We start from the raw sequence: 22,145 nt of genomic DNA on the forward strand, positions 1-22,145 counted from the left end.
AACAATTTTAACTTTAAAATTAATTTATTGAATACTTATTTTACACATCGGAAAGTTGGAAACCATGCAACAGGCACACTGATCAACAGAATTAGCAAAAAAAAACAATGTAAAATCTAATTTCCTTACCTTATTACTTAAATTTTGATTTAATAAAATCGTTTATGTCATTAAAAATGTTATGTTGATATGAAATATTCTTTAAGAAACCAATTTCAGTCCTTATTACATTTTGTATTTCTTGTTCTTGCTCAACATCAGGTTTAAAGAGGTTTTGATATATAACACAAGATCACAAAATCGACATTTTTCCAAGGTAAATGAATTTAAAAAAGTAATTTTGTCTAACTTGAGTGCCCTGATTCTTAATATGCAATCTTTCTATCAGTGATCAGCTGTTATTGTAATAACTTTTCAAAATAGGTTAAAATCTTTTAAGGAAGTTCTGGATTTTTTTTGACAAAACTTGAAAACAACAAAAAAAAAAAATTTGAAATAATAGTATTAAATGATTCAACAATTTTCTTCAAGACTTTAAGAAATTAAGAGTTCTATTTGTTTACTTTCCTCATTTAACGATTTTTAAAGAAGTTTGAACCAATTGTGTTTCAACCTTTATGCAGCAGTATCAAAAATACTTGTAATGATATCTTTCCAAATTTTCAAAAACTATCGAATTTTACTTTTCAAAATCATGCATCATCATCATCATCATCATCATCTCAAAAATTTTATTCCTTAATTGAATGAAGTATTGTAAAAGAAATCACAACAAGATTTTTTCTCAAATGTAGGTTGAATAGTTAATCAGTTATCAATGATTGATTTCACTTAAAACTAACACATTTTTCAACAAAATGTGATAGTTCAAAATTAACAAAAGATTCGAGTTCAGGTTTAGCGTCCTATCTATCAAATTAATCATTCAAATGTAAGCACCAAAATGCTTCTCCCTTGAGTTATTGAGTTAAGTTTTATTATGGTAAAACGAATTTATTGAAAAAACATCCTTTTTAAACTTATTTTTTTCATCTTAATATTCTGTTTCAATTTTCAAATGAGTTTACCGAATTCCATAGTACAGTTTTTTCCCCATTTTTTAAATAAATTTACCGAAGCTATTTATATTATATAAATATTTTTAAAAAGTCTGTCTATGTTTTTCAGTTCTGATTTTTAGTGTTTTAAAACATAAACCTTTAATTTGTTTCCTTCTAAAAAATTCACATTTCAAATCGCGATTAATTTTTTTTTCATATTCAAAATACATCAACTCTTGAGTTGAAAATGAAGAAAAAAATGTAAATTTAGATGAGTAATAAATATCAATTATTATAATTTTCCTAACAATCAATCATGGTTAATTTTTTCCTGATCTACTTACTTACTTAATGATCCCGCGCCGATCCTCCGGTGCATAGGGCCGTGGTAAAAGACCTCCACTGTTGACGATCCGGAGCCAGCGTCTTCACCTGGTCCCAGTCAAGATTCTCGTCGACAGTTCGGATTTCAGCGGCTAGGCTTCGCCGCCACGAGTTTCTGGGCCTGCCTCTTCTTCGATGACCTTCTGGATTCCAGTCAAGCGCCTCTCTGCAAATCTCGTTTTCATCTTTTCGCAGCGTGTGCCCAATCCATCTCCACTTTCGTTCCCGAATCTCGATTTCTAGCGCCCTTTGATGACACCGGCGATGTAGTTCCTCATTCGAGATCCAGTTGCCAGGCCACCAAGCGCGGATGATGTTCCGCAGGCAGCGGTTTACAAATACTTGCAGTTTTCGCGTCGTCACCGCATATGTGCACCAAGTTTCGCACCCGTACAGCAATACGGATTTGACGTTTGAGTTGAAGATTCGGATTTTCGTTCGTAGAGAGATCTGGCGTGACCGCCAGATGTTTCGGAGACTCGCAAACGCAAATCGGGCCTTTCTGATCCGGGTTTCGATGTCTTTCCTGGTACCACCATCAGGCGTTATCTGGCTACCAAGATACTGGAAGCACTCCACTTTCTCAACTTGTTGCCCAGCTACCATGATCTTGGAGGGATTTCCTGTGTTGATCTCCATCGACTTGGTCTTTCCGACATTGACTTTGAGACCTGCTGCCTTGGAGCTTTCGGTGAGGTTGTCGAGTTTGCTCTGCATGTCCGGTTGTGTTTGGGCGAGCAAAACAATATCGTCAGCCAGGTCAAGGTCGTTCAGTTGCTCCATTGTTAAAGGATTCCACGGCAATCCTCGGTTCGGTGCACAGTCGATCGATCCAGTCAGAATCTCATCCATTACGATGAGGAAAAGTAGCGGTGATAAGATACATCCTTGTCTCACTCCAGCAGTTACCGGGATTGGTTCGGACAAGACACCATCGTGCAAGACCTTGCACGAAAATGCCTCGTATTGTGCTTCGATGAGATGGACTAGTTTCTCTGGGACCCCTCGTCGCCTTAGAGCCGCCCAGATGTTTTCATGATTAAGTCGGTCGAATGCTTTTTCGAAATCAACGAACACCAGCAGAAGAGAGTCCTGGAATTCGTTGATTTGTTCCAGTATGATTCGTAGCGTTGTGATGTGGTCCACACATGATCGTCCGGATCGGAATCCAGCTTGTTGCCGTCGGAGTGTAGCGTCGATTTTCTCCTGGATCCTGTTCAGGATCACTTTGCAGAGTACTTTGAGGGTTGTACAGATCAACGTTATGCCTCGCCAGTTACCGCACTCTGTCAGGTCTCCTTTCTTCGGGACCTTAACGAGGATACCCTGCATCCAGTCGGCCGGGAATGTTGCAGTATCCCAGATGTCAGCGAAAAGACGGTGCAACATTTGTGCTGAAAGGGCAGGGTCGGCTTTCAGCATTTCAGCAGGGATGCAATCGATCCCAGGTGCTTTGTTGGATTTCATGTTTTTGATTGCCGCTTCTATTTCAGCCAGCGAGGGCGCTTCCGAGTTGACGCCATTTATGCGACTTACTGTTGGCGCTTCAAGCTGCGGGTTCTGTTGACCATCGCTATTCGTGACTCGGAAGAGTTGTTCGAAGTGCTCAGTCCATCGTTTGAGCTGATCTGTTCGATCGGTCAATAACTGACCTGCTCGGTCTTTCAGCGGCATTCTTGCATTAGTCCTTGCACCACTGAGGCGGCGAGAAATGTCATAAAGTAATCGGATATCTCCATTGGCGGCGGCTCTTTCCCCCTCTTCGGCTAGGGAGTTTGTCCAGGCTCTCTTGTCTCGTCTACAAGCTCGTTTAACTGCCTTTTCCAGCTCCGCATATCGTAAGCGGGCGGCTGCTTTGGCTGACCCGGTACATGCCTGCTCAATTCCGACTTTCGCCTTTCTCCGATCATCGACCATCCTCCAAGTTTCATCCGACATCCATTCACTTCTTCTTCCACAAACTTTACCGAGAGTACCATGGCTCGTCGTGATAAAGGCATTCTTGATTCCACACCACTGTTCTTCGACTGTTCCGTCTGTCGGCAGCTCCGAGGCCCGGGATTCTAGCTGTTCAACGTATGCCCTTTTCACCTCTGGATTCTCCAACCGGCGGACGTCGTATCGACACCCGACTTTCTCCTCGCGCCGTTGGACACGCGCAACTCTCAGTCGTATCTCGCCAAGGACGAGGTGATGGTCAGATGCAATGTCTGCGCTTCGCTTGTTGCGAACATCAAGAAGACTCCTTCTCCATTTTCGGCTGATGCAGATGTGGTCAATTTGATTTTCTGTTCGGCCATCTCGGGATACCCAAGTGACCTTATGTGCTGGTCGATGGGGGAAGAGCGATCCACCGATCACCATGTTGTTATTGCCACAAAATTCTACAAACAGCTCTCCGTTTTCGCTCATCTGTCCTAGGCCATGGCGCCCCATGATGCGCTCAAGGTCTTGATTGTCGGAGCCAATCTTTGCGTTGAAGTCGCCCAAATGGATTTGAATGTCACCCTTCGGAATTCTCTCTACCACGCTGTTCAGTTGACTTAAAATTGCTCTTTCTCCTGCAAATCGGCAACGTCAGTTGGCGCATAACACTGGACCATTGTAAGGTTTCTAACCCGTGTTCTAAATCTGGCTACGATTATTCTTTCGTTTATCGGTTCCCATCTAATGAGGGCCGCGTAGGCCTGCGGGCTTAACAGGAAACCAACTCCTCGTTCCCGAGTAGCATGTTCTCCTCGTATGCCAGAGTAAAGCAGGACTTGCCCGGATTGTGTCTTGTGTTCTCCAGTATTAGGCCAACGGACTTCGCTCAGTCCCAGAATTTCAAGCTTGAGGCGGCTAGCCTCTCTAGCAAGTTGTTCCAGTTTGCCTTGTTGGGCAAGGGTTAAAACATTCCAAGTTCCAATTCGTGTCCGTGTTTTCATGCTAAAAGTCGTCGCCAAAGTTCCAGATCGGTCATTTCTTTCGGATTCCGTAACAAGTTATGAATCGGGAGCAGTAGGTTGTTAGCCTAAAGTCCCTATTTTCCTGATCTGACATTTATTTATTGGGCATTATTCGAATCATGATTTATTTTTAAATCTGTGTTTTGAAAATATTTACATATTTCAAATTTGAAAACTAGACGGCTGAAAAATTATTTTGAAGCAAATTTCGAGTCCAGAGTAAGGAACATCATTTTGAAAAAAATTTCAATGACTGACCGAAAACAGAATTGATTTAAAACTTTCATTGTGATTTATTTTAAAGAGATTGATTCATTTCTTCACGAAAATTTTTTATTTGTTTAGTTCGTGTAAAAATAACGAGTAAAGAAATGATGTTAGAAATCAATTTCCTTCTTAATTGTGTAATTGGGTATTGTTATAATTTTTAGCTAAATTTGAATTTCGAAACCCCCCCCCCCCCATGGACGGGTCCTTCGCACGGGCCTAATGTCTTCACAAAAGTTATAGATCATATTATTTTAAGCAACTTTGTTCAAGACACCATCAAGATCGCATGAAAATCATAAAAGTTACGAGCATTTTAACATTAAATATAAACATTAGTTATTAGACAGATTTTAGTAATTTCATGATATCTTTTCAGAAGAGAAATAAATCTTTTTGAACTCTAGATATCAAATATACCCATAACATACATGTTGGAAAACTTTTTAAAAATTATAATTTCTTCATGTGAGAAACATTTTAAAGTGATAACAAAAGATCTTTAAATCACATTTTGTTGAATTTTTCAAATAAAGTTCAATAATTAGAAAAATAAAAATTTTAAAATTTGCTGAGTTAACAGCATTGTTGTTTTGTTCTATTTGGCACATTTTTCTAGAACATTTGGTATTCAAAAGACATTCCTGTTTCGAGACATAGCGAAGGATCAAGTATCCTCATTTTCCTCTATTTATTTGGTAAAGAAAATCTGATGCTATCGATCCATGTCATGAGGGGCGATCCTGAACAATTATGAAGATGTTTTGTATCCTTTATGATCAAGAAAACTAGTTAAAATCGTCAAAATATAGACTGATCAATGTTACCCCTAAACATCAAATTTCAATAAGGTACAGAATCGATTTTCAAATCAAATTTAAAGAAGTCTAATAAATTTCTGCAACCATGTTTTACGTTCATAGGAGTCCAGTACTGGTTTTAAAAATATGAAAACTTACTGACACATTCTCCTTAACAGAAAAAATAATCGAAAAATATAGAAAAAAAAGATCAATCGTACCCCGGATTACCCGTAAACTGGGGGAACTTTGAACACCGGGGAAACTTAGATCAACATGAAATTTTGACAGATAATCATCATTAACTTTTTCCTTTGTATAGGTATAGTTTTAGTGTTATTTTTATGGCCATTATATGATAATTTTTGGATATTTAAAAAAAGGACATTTTCTATGAGAAATTCTATATATAACAAATGGCTAAAAACCTTAAGTTTAAAAAAAAAGAACATAGGAACTGTGGGGGACTTAGGGAATTGCATGATGGTAAAATTTCATTTGTTTTTGAGACCAAAAACCATGGAGAAATGTTTATAATTTCAGCCCCTAAATGTATGCAGTAACATTGTCCAACTTTTGAGTATATTTGTTTTTGAAAGAATACATTGAATAATTCAATTGAGTCCAAACAAAAAATTACTGTTATTGATGTTTTAAGCCTTCTCTGCTAATTGGCCTCAAAATAATAATTTTGAAGATGTTGAGATACGTTAAAACCAAAGTGATCAAAGTTACCCCGAAACATGAAATCTGGTTTTGTAACAACCATTTAGTTATAGCCACTAAGGCCGGAACAAATATAAGCTTCTTCTTTTGTCACGCCGCACCCCCCCCCCCCCTCCCAATTTCCCTAAAACCCAAATTTACTTGATTTGTAGGTCTTGTGCAATGATATGGTATGCAATTTTATTGTATACAAGCTTTCGTGCAATGTTTGCCAATTTATAAGTTTTTTTGCATTATTTTTTTTACTATCCCCCCCTCCCGATGTTCCGACTTCGAGTGACAAAAGAAAGATTTAAAATTTGTTCCGGCCTAATGTCGTTTGAATATTCTGCTATGAACGATCATGCTTTACACTCCTTATGGCAGTAAGTATTTAAAAAAAAAAATAGTGTTACAAAAAAGCAACCCCTTCCAAGATATTCGAAAATGAATAATAAAAATGATCAATGTTCCCCCAATTTACGGTATTTATCATACAAATGATTGCCAGTTGAATTGTAATGATAGATCGATGTTGGATTTGTTAGGTAATACCGACTTCCAAGAATGTAATAAACTTAAACCATAAGAGGCATAGTAGAGATGACGAACCATTTATCGTCACGTTTTAAGTGCAAATGCAATGCGGTAATGCCGACTGCTTTATCCAAATAAATCAAATGACTTGCCGGGGCGGGGATATTGGGAGGTGTGTCGTAGACCGGATTTAAGCTAAAATACGTCTGACTTGTAGACAATAAGAATGGAAAGTGATTTTATTTAACAGCTAAGTTTACAGACTGCTATGATGAGTCGTCGTCTTCTTTGCTTCCAATACTCCTCCTCGACGGATAAATCTTGGCAGCTTCACGGAACCTTGCAAGTTTCACCCGTTGTAGCGGCTTGGTCATCATGTCAGCAACCATCGCATCCGTTGATAGATAACTTGGACTGATGACTCCTTCTTCTTTGAGTTGACGAGCGTAGTGATACCTGGTGTCAACGTGCTTGGAACGTTTAGTGCTGGCACCAGATTCAAGTTGCTTGATGGCACTTTGATTATCTTCGTTCACGATCACCGGTAGCTTGATGGGTACTCGGAAATCTCCTAACAGCCGCAAAATCCAGTTCAGCTCCTTGCAAGCATCCGAAATGGCAACGTACTCTGCTTCTGAACTACTTCTTGTTTTCTTGAACACAATGCAATCATACCACCGGAGAATCGGAAAAGATATCCAGTAGTAGACTTTCGATCTTTGCTGTCACCAGCCCAATCAGCATCCACGAAAACTTCAAGTGGCGTTGAATCGATACCAAGGACCAGTTCATGATCGATTGTTTCCTTCAGGTAATGAAGTATTCGTTTCGCTTCATTCCAGTCAGACGGGGTGGGGCAACTTGTCTTCCTTCCTAAAATCGATACCGCAGCTGCAATATCGGGACGAGTGTTCACAGCCACGTACAGCAACCCTCCAATCAGACTGGCAAACAGTTTGTTGTTCGGCAATACATTCTCCTCCTTTGCTTGTAAGTGGCCTGGATCCATGGGAATCTTGGAACCCTTCGCGTCTTCCAAACCGAATCTTGACAAAAGTTTCTGAATGTAGCCCTTCTGACACAGCGAAATGTGGTTTTCGCCGCGATTTACTTGGATGCCCAGGAAAAATTTGATGTCCCCGAGATAAATTACGTTGAAATGACGGTCCAATCCTTCGATGATAGATTTGTAGTCCGCTTCGCATTCACAGGCTATCACAAAATCATCGACATAAAGAGCAATGTAAGCAATCTTACCCTTGAAGTGCTTCACATATAAGCAACAATCGTTGGTTGACGGCTTGAATCCCATTGTCTTCAGCACACCGTCGAGCTTTTGATTCCATATACGGGCTGCTTGTTTAAGACCGTATAAACCTTTCCGCAAACGACATACTAGCCCCGGATCCGCAGATAATCCCGGAGGCAAACGCATGTACACCGTTTCTTCCAAGTCGCCATTCAGATAAGCTGTCTTGATGTCAGCATGCTTAATTAACATTTTCTTTTGATGAGCCACAGAGAGAAGTGTTCGGAAAGTGACTTGCTTGACCACCGGCGCAAACACCTCATCGTAATCGACACCATACTTTTGTGAAAAACCTTGGGCGACTAGGCGCGCCTTGTGCCGGATAACTGCTCCATTTTCGTCCACTTTCTTTTTGAAAATCCAGCGGCACCCGATAGTTTTCTTTCCGGCTGGCAGCTTAGTTAACTCCCAAACTTTGTTTTCGTCCATGGACTCCAGATCTTCCTGCATGGCCTTTCTCCACAATTCGACGTCTGAACTTGCCACCGCTTCTTGATATGTGCGTGGCTCATCCGATTTCTGTTGTACCAAAGTGCAACAACCGTAACGGTCAGGTGGAATGCCCTTCGTCGACCGCTGCGAACGCCTCAAAGGTTCAGCTTCCAATGGACATTTTTCTGGCTCCTCCTCAGTCGAACACTCTTTCTGCAATGTTTGCACCTCGATGTCGGAAATAGGATCCTCGTACAAGCTGGTATCAGAGTAACCCTCGAAATCGTCACTCAGATTCTCTCCGTTGGAATTCCGCCGAATAACATTGTGCTGTTCTTCCTGTTCCAGCATGGGAGCCTGAGTCTGTTCAACAGTCGTTGGTAAGTAAAACAGACCTTCATCACAACTGCCTTCGTCCTTTGAGTTCACGTTATCTTCTGGATCAGCTTGTAAAAAACGTGCATCACGACTGATGGTAACCTTTTTCGTCCTTTCATCCACGAATCGCCATGCCTTGTGCTGAAGAGAGTATCCAACAAATGTGAGTTTGACCGACTTGGTTTCCAATTTCGACCTCTTGGCATCAGGAACGAAAACGTAAGCTCGAGATCCAAAAACACGCATCATCTCCATGTCCGGCTTGACACCATGCCAAATTTCAAACGGTGTTTTGGGAACTGCCTTGGATGGTAGCATGTTTTGCAAAAAACACGCCGTGTTGACTGCTTCGCCCCAATAGCGGTGATCCATTTTCGCTTCCAGCAACATGCAGCGGGCCATCTCCATTAACGATCGGTTTTTCCTTTCTGCTACCCCGTTTTGCTGTGGGGAGTAACTCGCAGTGAATTGTTGTCGAACACCTTCACTCTTCAGATATTTCACCAATTCTGCAGCCTGGTACTCGCCACCTTGGTCTGACCTTAATATCTTTGGCGGCCGGCCAAACTGGGTCTTCATCCGCTTAACAAAATCTTCGATAACTTCCGCTGTGTCTGATTTTCTTCGTAATAAGTAGACCGTCGTATACCGGCTGTAATCGTCTATTAGTGTTAAGAAATAAAGACGACCACCCGGAGTAACTGTTCGCATCGGCCCACAGAGATCGCTGAATGCCTATAGGCACTGTTGGAATGAAGACGTTTATTAGGCCGTATATTGGTTTTGTGGGGGTTTCCGCCCGAAGAGGGATTCGGTTTCACGGGATAGAAAAGATACGTGGTCACTATATAATGGTCACTTTATTACTAACTACTATTTACAATGATCGGATATTTATAGCTATGGATTGTGTGTCTGTGTTAGTGAGCGAACGCAAGAACGCTATTGGTTGTTTGCCGGTGCTATCGTTTGTTGTTGCTATTGTTGGTTTGCCGGCTATTGTCTGCTGGCATCAATTGCGTGGCTGTTGTTATTACTGCATGCGTGTCTTTGTTTCGAGAAGGTTCTCGACTGGACTGACTGATGGAATGTTCGGGAACTAGTTTGTAGTGTTAGTGTTGAGCTGATGATGATGAATGACGGTGAATGATGATGGAATGGTAATGTCGGTGATGAAATGATGATGTGAGGGTAAGATGGTTTGCGTCGCCACAGTTTTAAGGCGGTGCTTCAGGGCTTTCAAGCCCTGTAGATCAATTTGACATCTATAAATGACACCTGAGTTGTGAGGTAAAATAATCAAAATGTATAGATATGAATCAATAAGAAGAAGTGCTCAAATTAATTTTTCACGATAGGATATTGAGAGTTTTGATTTTGTTTTGTGTTAATCTATTTAAAAAGTTCCGACCGGACTGGCAACGCTGCTGCCAAGTGGAAGCTCCGTCCGTGATTTAGTCCGCGTATTTTTAAATTTTTCCATGAATTTTAGTGATGTTTTTTTAAATACTGTTCCGAAACATGGTATTAAGCTTAAAACTAATATTTGTGCTATGTGCTTGTTGTGTATTTTGCATTGTGAAAGTGATATTTTGCTTTAATATTTGGAGTGCATTTTCGATTATGAAGCCATTGAGCAGATTGGGGCTTGGGCTTCGCCCCCGGTGCGTTGTAGAAAATGGTTATGGAACATGGGACTTCCAAGGGAGCCGAGCGGAAAATGCTGTTACTCATTCAAGATAAGTGGATTATATTTATTTTGCCATTTAATTTGATTTATATTTTACACTTAAAGATTGAAAATTCATCCAATCTGATTTTCGTAGCACACCGCGAAATGTTTCTTTCGGGAAATATTTCACCGTCCATATTGCATCCAAGCTTGTACACAAGTCTAAAGCTCCTATGATACAAGTTAAAGAACAGAGGTACAGCTGGAAAAGCTCAAAGTGTCTGAGGTTGCATCATAGCAAAACTTGTATCGAAAATAGAATGCAATTAGAAACAGCTAATGCGATATGGTCAATCCGATAGTAGAGACACCTTTTCTTCGGAATTTGAAACCGGAATTGAAACGGAATATGTGTGTGTGTGTGTGTGTGTGTGTGTGTGTGTGTGTGTGTGTGTGTGTGTGTGTGTGTGTGTGTGTGTGTGTGCGTGTGTGTGTGTGTGTGTGTGTGTGTGTGTGTGTGTGTGTGTGTGTGTGTGTGTGTGTGTGTGTGTGTGTGTGTGTGTGTGTGTGTGTGTGTGTGTGTGTGTGTGTGTGTGTGTGTGTGTGTGTGTGTGTGTGTGTGTGTGTGTGTGTGTGTGTGTGTGTGTGTGTGAGTGTGTGTGTGTGTGTGTTATATATATTTCAGCATATTGGGCTACTAGATTACTGCTGAAGCTTTTATCGGATTGCAAAGAAGAATAGTTTTCTCTCTCTTTTTCTCTTTCTCTCGCCGCCTGCATAATGGGTTAGAACGTTTTTTGCTCGTTAGGTCGTCCTTTCTCTTCTCGTTTTAAACGCGTGATAAAATTCGGTAAGTTGCACCGGTGTCAAGTGCATTGTACGTATGACAATGCCACGTTACGACGTTTTTTGCTCTTCTAGTTTTTATCGCGCGATAATCTTCGGTGAGTTGCACCGGTGCTAAGTGCATTGTACGTGTATGACAATGCCACGTTAGGATGTTTTGATCTTCTCGTTATAATCGCGCGGTAAAATTCGGCGAATTGCAACGTTGCAAGGTACATTATACGTGTATTTTTTTTTTAAGTTTATTTGGTCCTTAGGATTTTAACACCTGGATGTCATTCATCCCTCTTTTATTATACGTGTATGACAATGCCAAGTTAGGACGTCTTGCTCTTCTCGTTATAAACGCGCGGTAAAATTTCGTGAGTAGAACATGTGCCAAGTGCGTTGAACATGTATGACAGTGCCACGTTAGAACGCTTTGCTTTTCTCGTTTTGAGCGCGCGGTAAAATTCGGTGATTGCATCGGTGGCATTGTACGCGTATGACAATACCACGTTAGGACGTATTTGCTCTAAATAAAACCGCGATGTACTCGATAGTGTGCGACGCGACGATCACTAAATATTTAACTTTGCTTTGATCACATCCCTTTCCAAAGGGAATCCAGATCTTATTTTCCTTCCCCACTAACAAACCACCCTTCCTGTGACGACCGTGGAGATTTAGAGGTGTATTCGGTCTCTAGTAGCAACGGAAGTCGAACTAACAATCCTTCCTTTTCCCCCGATGAACCGTAAGGACGTGGCCGGCGCCGTTATTGACCATATAAGATCAGGAACCTTCGAAACGTGTACACAGAAAATGGTAAGCTAATCCCAAGCCCCATTTATTTGGATCTATGTACAATTTTGATGGTTCTTGTCAATCACGGAGTAGCAACTACTGAAATGTACGGTTTATCTAAGCTCAAGCTCAAGCTCAAGCATCGGCCCACAGAGATCGCTGTGAACCAAATCCAACACCGCTGTCGATTTCCGTTGAGAATCCTTGGGAAAAGGTAGACGTGCAAATTTCCCCTGTAGGCACGCTTCGCACGATATCTCCGCTTTGCACTTCCGAATCGTGATTCCAGTTGCCAACTTTTTCGACTCGATCTCTTGGACGGCTTGCAAATCTCGATGTCCCAGTTTTCGGTGCCAGTCATGAATGCAATCCTTTTCACGACAGTCAGCCTGCACCAAATTCGCCGACTCAGCCACACGTAAATGATAGAGGCCTTTCTTCCATGTAGCTACCGCAGCAATCCGATTTCCGCTCATGACGTAACACCCTTTTGAATTGAATGTCACCGTTGCACCTTTCTCAACCAGCTTTCCGACTGACACAAGGTTCAAGTCCAAATCCGGGATATAGAGGACATTGTTCAACACGATTGTCTTCGGTGTAACATCTTCGCCATAGCATGAAATCCGGCAACTTCCAATGCCTTTAACTTGAGCCTTCTTCCCATCCGCAACCGTCACAAATCTCGGGGTATTCGATTGTGGTTTGTCGAGCGATATAAAATTCTTCCGATCAGCACACATGTGGGAACTGGCTCCTGAATCCACGATCCAGCTTACTTTGGAGTCTTCCCACGTACCGAAAACAAACTGCTCGTCAGAGTAAGCAGATCTCACCTTCGCTTGATGCCTAGCAACCGACCTCGAACTTGTGTTTGGTTGCCTTGGAGAATTTTCTTCCTTGACTTTTCGCCATTTTTCACAGTAACGCTTTTTGTGGCCAGCATTACCGCAAAGATGACAAATGATGACTTGTTTCTGCTTCCCGTCCATTTTCAACACCGCCATGTCTGCCGGAACTGTAGCCTTCTGCTTCTGAACTTCATTGACAATTTTATCCTTCCCGAGTGCCAAAGTAAGTTCATCATCCGTCCGGTTTTCAAGGGTCGTAGTGAGTGCATCAAATGTACTTGGTAAACTTCGAAAAACCAGTACCACTTGCAAGTCATCGTCCAGCTTCGTCCCTGCGTTGGCCAGTTTCTCGAACAGATTCTCGAACTCCACCAAATGGGCCTCAATATCGTCGCCGTCATGGTACCTCAGGTCACAGATCTGCTTCAATAACTGCACTTTGGAGGATAGCGACTTGTTCTCGTGCTGTTTCGCTAAGTTGGACCAAACTTCCTTCGCCGTTCTCGTGTTCCGGATGTACGAATGTTGACTCCGACTCAGCAACAAGCCAACCGTCGCTCGTGCTCGCTGATCACCATCGTCCCAGGCAGCCACCGCAGTCACGTTGCTTCCATCAGCAGCCTCTTCCGGCCTGGTTCCGGGACAGATATACTTCCACAGTCCCTCTCGAATAAGCAGGAACTCAACTTCAAGCTTCCACGAATCGTAATTTTCGTTGGTTAGCTTGACGATACCATTCTTTTCCATTTTAGTCTGGGCCCACAACCTATTGGGAGGTGTGTCGTAGACCGGATTTAAGCTAAAATACGTCTGACGTTGTCTACAATAAGAATGGAAAGTGATTTTATTTAACAGCTAAGTTTACAGACTGCTATGATGAGTCGTCGTCTTCTTTGCTTCCAATAGGGGAATACTTAATAATCAGCAGATATTGCGTTTGGCAAAGATCCTCAACGCTTGGTGCCTCCAATTCTTCGACATAGAAGAGGTATCGGCAGGAAAATGTTCTTTTAATTTGTGGTACAACCTCATTTATCTAATGTTTTAGCGATTCCGATGACTTATAGTTATTGTTTTATTTTCTAGTTTGATAAAAACTCACAAGCCATTTTAATTTTAACAATATAAAGATCTCCTTAATAAAATCAATTACGCATTAAACCAGATTGTTCAGTTTTGTACACTAGGGTCGTCAAAATAGGCTCTTACGAATTATCAAACGCCTAAGGTATAGAATGATTATATGGGTTAGTAGAAAGTGTGTTTGTTCAGATTTTTGAAATGAGCACCTGGGATTCTATTTGAAGTGGTGTATAGAAAAACTGCTGTATATTTTTTGGTTGCAATTCTTTAAAAGAGAAAATTTGACACTCCCCTGCTAAAGCCATTCTTCTTTTAACGACAGGCTGTATAACAAACCTTCATTTCAGTTTTTTCGAATACAAAATTACAATAAAAATCAATCTTACCGTGGTGCCAGTTTCGTATCGTACCCCACCGATTCAAACAGTTGATGCATCTTGGCCAGCACCGTTTCGTACATCACGGTTTCCGTTTCAAAAAGTGCGCCATTCTTCAGCAAATCACGCTTCATTCCTTCCTCATCCGGTATGGTTTTGACGATCAGTGACAGCTCGCTTTTCTTCCCACGACTCTCGTAACCCACTCGGGCGCGGAAAATGATGCTCGCAAAATGATCACCGGGTCTAGAACCGGGAACAATCTTAATTTCCCCCACCTGAAGTTTCTCATCCTTTTCCGAATGTCGCAGAACGGTTTCGAAAAATGACTGCACCATCCATGAGGGTGGGTGCATTTCATCCTTATTGAAAGCCATCGTGAGTTTTAGGTTAACGAACGAGCAAGCAAAATATTGCGAATTGAACCGACGACCGCACGTATCAAACAAATCTACGACTACGACCGATTTCAGTAAGCGCTTCTCTAAAACTACCGAACGTGCGATATGGGTTCGTTTATTTGTTCGGTTATCAAGTGCCGGTTGCCGTTTGGTTCAATTGATTAGAGAGGCGAGGAAGCAGGTTTGTTCAATGGAAAGGGGGGATGATTTGCGAATCTATTTCATTTTGGCACTCTTGATGATAACGGGTTTCGAGCTGAATGAACTAGGAAGATTTAAACCCCCTCGAGAGCAAATGATGATGGTTACTTCCAATTCTAAAAATGCAAACTCATTTTATTTGTTTTTTTTTTCAATTCAGAAAGAAAGTGTTAGCTATGAATTTTTTCAAACTACTAATAAATCCGATTTAGTTTCAGTTCATTATACCAATGACAAATTAATTTTATAAGTCTAAATTATTATGTAATCTTTAGCACTAAATTGAACAGGCCTCATGCTACGCAACTTTTTGTTTCCCTCCAAAGTCAGTTATTTTAGTTATTTCCGTGAGCCACGTGACTGTCAACAACTTGATGTTATTTATCAAAATAGAAATATTTACCGGCGGATGATAAACAAGATAGTATGGAAGAAGAGTTCAATCAGCTGTGTGCAATAATGGTGTTCAATGAAAATTGGTTTTGTGCTTATTAGTCGAAAATTGACGAATGCGTTAATTATTATGTTTTATTTTGATTCTACCGGAGATTAAAAGAAGCATTCGATGAAACGTCATGCTTCCAAATAAAGTAAAAGCGTATCTAATCAACAATTGCTGACTGCAAGTCTATTACTGAGGATTCATTTCATCGAGCCATATTAAAGGGTGATACAGTCAAAATTTGGTCAAGGGAAAACGCGTGTAAATCGGTGAAATCATGTATTTCAAAAATCAACGAAATTTCTTTTTCAAGTTTAATTAGTATAAAATTCACGAAAAATATTCAGTTAGGCTTCCGTCTTTCCAAATCCGAATTGCCTGGCCTTACGCTTAACCCCTGCCATCAGATTTTGTACTGCCACCTTGTCCACTTTCTTCGCCGCAGAACGCCAGTTTGCCTTGAACTGATGCTCGTCCTTAGCAGTTTGTTTTGGTCTTCTTTAGGTTCCGCTTGACAATAACCCAGTATTTATCAATTGGGCGGAGCTCTGGCGTGTTGGGAGGGTTCTTGTCCTTGGGAACCACCTGCACGTTGTTGGCGGCTTACCACTCCATGGCCTTTTTACCGTAATGGCAAGATGCCAAATCCGGCCAAAACAGTACGGAACAACCGTGTTTCTTCAGGAAAGTCAGCAGACGTTTATTCAAAACCCCAATCACGTAAATTTCTTGGTTGACAGTCCCGGAAGCTATGAAAATGCTGCTTTTTAAGCCACAAGTACAGATGGCTTGCCAAACCAGATGTTTCTTCGCGAACTTTGACAGTTTCATGTGCTTGAAAATATCTGCTACCTTTCGCTTTCCTTTTGCCGTATAAAACTCCTGTCCCGGAAGCTGCTTGTAGGCGGCTTTGACGTAGGTCTCGTCGTCCATTACCACGCAGTCAAACTTCGTCAGCATCGTCGTGTACAGCCTCCGGGATCGCGCGTTGGCCGTCGTATTTTGTTTATCATCGCGATTTGGAGTCACTATCTTCTTGTAAGTCGATAGTTCGGCTTGTTTTTTGGCTCGATGCACGGTTGTAGACGATACACCCAGCTTATTTGCGGCATCTCGGAGAGAGAGGTTAGGGTTTCGCTTGAAACTAACGGCAACTCTCTTTGTCGTCTTAGCGGCTTCCGGTTTTCGATTTCCCCCCGATCCAGACTTCCTGGCTGTCGCAAACGTTCCCCAAACATTTTCATTACATTTGTAACAGTTGATTTGGCAACTTTTTAGCGATTTTGCCAGCTTTGCGTGCGAGTAGCTCGGATTTTCACGATGCGCGAGCAAAATTTTGAAACGCTGCTCTTCTACCTTGGACGGCATTTTGACAACTGATGAGTGAATTCCAAAATCAAAATAGAAACAACATTCTACACACACACACCTTCAAAATGAGGGGTGTTCAGGTTTTTAAAATGCAAAATTGAAAGAAATACGTCAAGTTGATATTGACCAAATTTTGACCGTATCACTCTTAAGCTCAGATAAATCATGTTCGGACTTGAAAATTTTAAACCAAATGAGACTTATCCTATGTAATTTTTTGAGGAATCCAATGAAGGCTGTTTGAGCTACCGCACTCTTTGGAAAATGGAGTTAAGGCTGTTTTTGCCCTAAATTCCCCTACATTTTTCAATTATTTGAGAAAAAGTCTGTTCGGACTTGAAAGTTTTGAATAGAATGGGACGTATTTTATGTTATTTTTTTTCGAGGAACTCAACGAAACCTATTTGAGCCACCGCACGGAATTATCGCTGTTTTATCGTCAGTTTTCTTAATAAATTGAAAAATGTTGGGAAATTGAGGGTAAACAGCCATAACTCATGTTTCCAAAGCGTTCCGTGACTCAAATATGCTTCGTTGGATTTCTCGGAAAAAATCACACAAGATACGCTCCATTTGGTTCAAAATTTACAAGTCCGAACATGTTTTTTCTGAAATAATTGAAAAAATGTAGGGGAATCGAGGGTAAAAACAGCCATAACTCCATTTTCCGATGCGTGCGGTGGCTTAAACAGCCTTCATTGGATTCTTTGGAAAAAATCACACAAGATTCGTCCCATTTGGTTCAAGTCCGAACATGCTTTTTTCGGAAATAATTGAAAACTATAGGAGAATTGAGGGTAAAAACCGTCATAACTCCATTTTCTGAAGCGTGCGGTGGCTCAAATAACCTCCATTCGATTATTCAGAAAAAAATCGCACAAGATAGGTTTATCTTTGTTCAATTTAATACACTTTTTTTCCATTGTGCATTGTGCAGAAAGATAATTAAAAAAAATAGAAAAAAATTATTCGATCTTTCAAATCTGTTGTAAATTGTAATGAAAGCGTTTTTCAAAAACTCCTTTAAAAAAAATTTTTTTCTACATTTGTATTCATATATTTTCTAAAATCTCACACATAAATAAAAATATGGTAAAAAGTAAAAAAATATACCATGAACCCATTCCTTGTAACTTGCCAGAACTTTTTTAAGAATTTTAATCTTATAATATGAAATATTTTCCTAATGACATCTGTTTCATAATTTTAAAAAATGTACCATATTCTAAATCTAGAAAGACTAACATCCATGTTTAAGAAACTGTTCACCTTTGACATTAAAACAAATTCTCCGATACATTTTTTTTTTAAATCAAAGATCAAGAGAATAGGAGAATGGGGATACTTGATCCCTGAGCTATATCTCTTAACTGGAGTCTAAAAAATCTATTGTTGTAGAAAAATGTCCCAAATGGAGCAAAACAGCAATGCAGTTACTTTAGAAAATTAAAAAAAAAAATATATTTTCTGAATTATTGAACTTTTGATGAAAATTTTAACAAAATGTGCCTTAAAGATCTTTTTAACTATTTTCAAATGTTTCCAACATGAACAAAATGTATCAAAAATAATACTTCCAATACTTCGAGAAATAATACGAACTTCAGAATGCCTTAATTTCAGATCAAAGGTTAATCTTTTTTTTTTTAATTTTCTGAAATATTACTCTGGATCCCTACAGTGTAACCGGTTGGTTACAAATCGTTTGATTTTTGTTTTCATTTTTGTAGTATTGTATATTTAGCTCTAGAAAATTCATGTTCCTTGTCGAGTCTCACAACAAGATAGCACCACAGTAGGCTACACTTTACTGCTGGCTGCTGTCAATTCACAGAGGAGAAAAAGGAGGAAAGAAAGAGAGAACATGGAAGGCGAAAAAGAAGCTTGCTTCAGGAAAATTCGGCTCTCTTCTGTACCAGGCGTCCGTGTGTGAAGTCAAGTTCCTGTTAAGTGTTTGTGAAAGTCTACGGAATTCACCCGGATACCGGATTGTCTTCGTCACGGCTCGGCCCGCAGACCCTTTGTGGTCTCGCGCCTAATACGTAAAGGACAAGCATCTTCGTCCTCGGGTTCTGCGGATCCCTAATTATTAAGGAGGACTTCCCTTCTCGTCCTGTCCGGATACGGGGCACTCTCGTGGGCAGGCCGATTAATAGTCAACGAAGGAAGACGCCTGCAACGACCGAGTCCAGCAACGCCCGCTGGCGCCGACGGTTTCGGCACCCCGTCGATACGCCCTTAAATCGACGGCCCTCCTGCTTCCGGAACTGGATTTCCGGAACTACGACGTCGCGACGCAGCAGTAACAGCAGCAAAACGGTTAGTGAAACAATAACACGCCACACAAGACACAGAACATTGTTTATACACACAGACAACACGCCACAAGAAAACGTTAATAAAAAAACGCAAAGTAACATGAATTTCCAGATTTCTTGTATTTTATCCGTAAAGTCCTTGGTTACCCAGTAGCCAGCCGGCCCTGAGGTTCCGTACTTTTAGAGTACCTTGCCTTGGCTGGTCTAGCCGCTGCTTTTATATTCGTAACAACAGTTCAATTTTGGCGCATGTAAATTCGAAATATCACGCTTTCAGAAACTGTAAAAGACGGCGAGATTCTAAATTTTTCTTTAAAGATATGATGAAAATAAGAAAATGGGATCAAGTATCCCCACTCTGTCCTATTTAGTAAAAAAAAATTTCAAAAATTATTCTTCTGAATCTAAATTATAAAACATAGATTCAAATAACAACGGAATTTTTTTCAACAAAGTAAGTTTTTAAATCAAATCCAGAGTTATATATTTTTTCAACGAACCTTGTGTTTCTCAAATTCAATTTATTATTGCGATTTAAAGTATACGATTTTTGAAAAATCAAAAAATAGGTTTTCCGAGACATTTGTTCGTGAAAGCATAATTTTGAATTAACATAGCTTTGTCGTTTTTCAATGAAAATCATAAAATAGCATAACAAAACGGATTGAAATTTTATCAACTTTTCAGTTAAAAAAATTGGCACAAAGTTTTGAAGGTAATATAGAAAAAATGAAAAAAAACCGTAAAAAAGCTTTAAATTGTTTAAAGTTTACTAAATACGGTACATTGTCTACATCACCAAATATTCTGCAAAAATTACCATTATCTAGCCCATTTGATGTTGCTTATTTCATATGAATTTATGGACTCCTTTAAATCGCAAAAATGAACCAAATTTTAAAATTTAGGAAAAATCTGAAAACTTCCACCACAAACTGTCAAATAGTAAACATAAATTGAATAAAAATATTCCCTAGAAAAAATTGCCCCATTATTGTAGTTGTTGAAATATTGCAGCTGAATTGATAAATGGGCACCTTCCCCAGACTAATCTATTATTTACGGTCATAAAAAAACTTACTAACTACAGATCATTTGTCAACCAGGTATGCACTTTGTACACTATCATTAAACACTCTGCAATAGTGAAAATAAAACACGAGGGGATTTGCAACAATGAATTGCTTGAATTTAATCGGCAACTTCGCTGCTAAGGCTGTATAATCTACTATTATACCTAGTGCTAAGCGAAATTGTACTTTGTTCAAACACTCAAATCGTAGACAAATCCGGTTTTCCGTTTGTCAAGCATCGGCGATGATGAGTGGTTTTTAGCGATTGAACCTGGTGCCAAAACTAAGTCGACTGATTTACTAGATACGGATTGATAGCGCCATCAATGCTATGATGGCTACTATAGATTGTAACTTCGGTAAGTTTTAGAGAACTAATCGTTTGTCCAACGATCACGATTTTCAGTTAGTTTTTTTTATGATTATCATTTCAAGAATGCAAAATTTCATGATGATTCATGTCACGTGTAAACGATTCTTTCGATTTAATTAAAGGGTATCAAAACTTCAAGAAAAATAAGAAACCATTTGCTGCACCCACAAATCAGGCTCTACTTCTACAATGAACTTCCTTAGAGGGGGAATTGGAATTATTCTATTGCCGGATTCTGGATATTTCACAACTAGAATGTCCAGAATGTCCAGACAATAAATATTCAAAAAAAAAATGCGACTCGTTTATGTTGGTTTTTGTTTTTTTCGTAATGCAGTAAGATTTTTTACACTGATATACGTACCTCGTAAAACAAACAGTGCAAAAAAACTGTGTTAATTCCCGAAAACCTTGTTTTTTAACCCTTTTATTTATTTATTTATTTAAGTCTTTGACTGCCGTCATACAGACCGAGTATTAAAATTAACTTATGATTAAATTAAAGTTATGTTAATGCTAGGGAACGTCACGGATTGCACATTTAAACATTGATTTGGATACATTGAAGTCAAACAAGTGTGACACATCGTTGAAGACTTGACAACATCGATTAAGCGGGTGGTTTTGTCCAAAAACTGTTCTGCTTCTAGGTAGCCAAAAGGTGGTTTGGTTGCGCAAACGGCGTGCTGGGGCGTGTAAACTCAAGCTTTGGAGCAATTGTGGACAGTCAACAGTGTTTGTCAGGATATCGTATACAAACATTCTTTGCAAATATGTTCTTCTTTGACTCAGAGTCGATATAGACAGAAGAGCGCATCTTTGTAAGTAAGGCGGTAGCCTTACGGGGTCTCGCCAGGGCAGTCGACGCAGAGCATAACGAAGAAATTTTTTCTGAACTCGTTCTGAAACTTGATACCTGACAATTGAGACATGAGACCTGAGACCTGAGACTTTCGACATGACACCTGAGACCTGAGACCAGAGACCTAAGACTTGAGACCTGAGACCTGAGAATTGAGACTTTAGACATGACACCTGAGACCTGAGAACTGAGACCTGAGACCAGAGACATGAGACATAAGACATGGGACATTAGACCTGAGATATAAAACATGAGACCTGAGACATGGGACATGAGACATGAGACATGAGACATGGGACATGAGACATGAGACATGAGACATGAGACATGAGACATGAGACATGAGACATGAGACATGAGACATGAGACATGAGACATGAGACATGAGACATGAGACATGAGACATGAGACATGAGACATGAGACTTGAAACATGAGACATGAAACATGAGACATGAGACATGAGACATGAAACATGAGACATGAGACATGAGACATGAGACATGAGACATGAGACATGAGACATGAGACATGAGACATGAGACATGAGCCATGAGACATGAGACATGAGACATGAGACTTGAGACATGAGACATGAGACATGAGACATGAGACATGAGACATGAGACATGAGACATGAGACATGAGACATGAGGCATGAGACATGAGACATGAGACATGAGACATGAG

Source organism: Uranotaenia lowii, chromosome 3 (genome assembly GCF_029784155.1).
Source record: "Uranotaenia lowii strain MFRU-FL chromosome 3, ASM2978415v1, whole genome shotgun sequence".
Taxonomy (NCBI): Eukaryota; Metazoa; Arthropoda; class Insecta; order Diptera; family Culicidae; genus Uranotaenia; species Uranotaenia lowii.